Genomic DNA, 2047 nt, shown 5'->3' with positions numbered 1-2047 from the left:
AGGTGGAGGCGCCCCCACCCCCTTAAGGTTTGCAACCCTAGGTGCAAGGGAGGCCCAAGGGGGGCGCACCAGCCCACCAGGGGTTGGTTCCCTTCCCACTTCAGCCCATGGGGCCCTCCGGGATAGGTGGCCCCACCCTGTGGACCCCGGGACCTTTCCGGTGGTCCCGGTACAATACAAGTGACCCCCGAAACTTTCCCGGTGGCCGAAACTGGACTTCCTATATACAAATCTTTACCTCCGGACCATTCCGGAACTCCTCATGACATCCGGGATCTCATCCGGGACTCCTAACAACTTTCGGATTACCACATACTAATATCTCTACAACCCTAGTGACGGTGTCCTGGACTAGGGGGTACTCATCACATCGTCTCCCGATCAGTTGGATTGGGCCGAGAACCCCCATGGCCGCATACTCATGGGCCAGTTCGGACAGCTTTCGCATACAAGGAAGATTCCACAAGACTTGGCGATCAAGAAAAGGACTCCACCCCACCGGCGTATTCGGCTAGGACTCTTGTTATCCTAGGCCTCTGGTGCATTATATAAACCGAGGCCAGGCTAGTCGATAGAGACATACAGAACAACAATCATACCATAGGCTAGCTTCTAGGGTTTAGCCTCTCTGATCTCGAGGTAGATCTACTCTTGTAACACTTATATCATCAATATCAATCAAGCAGGACGTAGGGTATTACCTCCATCAAGAGGGCCCGAACCTGGATAAACATCGTGTCCCCTGCCTCCTGTTACCATCGATCTTAGACGCACAGTTCGGGACCCCCTACCCGAGATCCACCGGTTTTGACACCGACATTGGTGCTTTCATTGAGAGTTCCGTTGTGTGATCGGCAAAAGGATCCATGGCTCGTGTGCAGGTCAACTGCGATGCCGGCATCTTCGTCGCCGGCTCGACTGGTCACCTTGTCTCGACCGAGGACCATGCTCCATCTCCGATTGTCATGTTCGGACGAGGGCCTTCATCAACATCAACTCCGATCTCTATCAAGATCATGGAGGAATCATCCATGGAGCTCGGGGGCTCAACGTCAACATTGTCCTCGGGTGACTGTGCTGTTTTTCCGAACAGCAAACTTTTATCCGCTGCCACCACCTCTTGGAGCATCGCTTTGACGATCCCTTTGGTGGAATTGAGTCTACAACAAACCTGGAAAATTTCATCGAGTTCCGATGGAGAAATCTCTGACAATCTATGATATACCGGAGCCCTGTCAAATCTGGACGGGAATCTGGACGAGTGTAGGGCATGGTCTCCAGAGCCCAGCTCGGAGGTCCTTTGGAAGATCCAACCGTTCATCTACTGCGGAAATCCCATATCTACCACCCCTACAAATTTCAGCTTGATCCAACGGTTCAAACCCCGGGAAACTTCCGATGAGTGGACCAATTTTCGGATCTGTTTTCTGCGCGAATACGGATCCGACCCGAATTCATGTTTCTTTATGAACGTGATATTGGACAACCTTTTTTAAGGAATTTTCTTCTATGGTATTGTGCGTTGTTTTTAAACACGTGCCCATAAAATTTTAAGCCTCCTTCGAGGTAATTTTCACCATCACGCTGGTGTCAAATCAGTCCGGCGGTATTGCTCCACGACTGCCAACCTGCGCTACACACGTCGCTGCTTTATTGAGCTGAGCTCAATTCCTTCGATCATCATCTCGGCAAGCCGAACAAGAGTTCGACATTGCAAAGGATAAATCATCACCAACATCGCCGCCCCACATATTACACGGAGCGGGCATACCGGCATCGCCGCACGGTCACTTCATCAAGCCGGCATCGACCATGTCACGACCTGCATCGGCAGGGCCGCACTATTGCTTCTTCAAGCTGGTGTCCATCACGCCGACCTACTTCGACTCATCGCCTGACATCGAGGCTTCGACATCTCGGCTGGACCGGGGGCTTCGCCATCTCTTCATCAACCTACTCCGGAGACTTCGGTGTCACTAGCCGACCAGCTCCGTCATGTTAGCTGGACCGAGGGCTTTGCCTCGGCGATCCAACCTTTGCTAGCATC

The sequence above is a fragment of the Triticum dicoccoides genome, chromosome 2A (genome assembly GCF_002162155.2).
Source record: "Triticum dicoccoides isolate Atlit2015 ecotype Zavitan chromosome 2A, WEW_v2.0, whole genome shotgun sequence".
Taxonomy (NCBI): Eukaryota; Viridiplantae; Streptophyta; class Magnoliopsida; order Poales; family Poaceae; genus Triticum; species Triticum dicoccoides.
Note: the sequence above shows the minus strand (reverse complement) of the source record.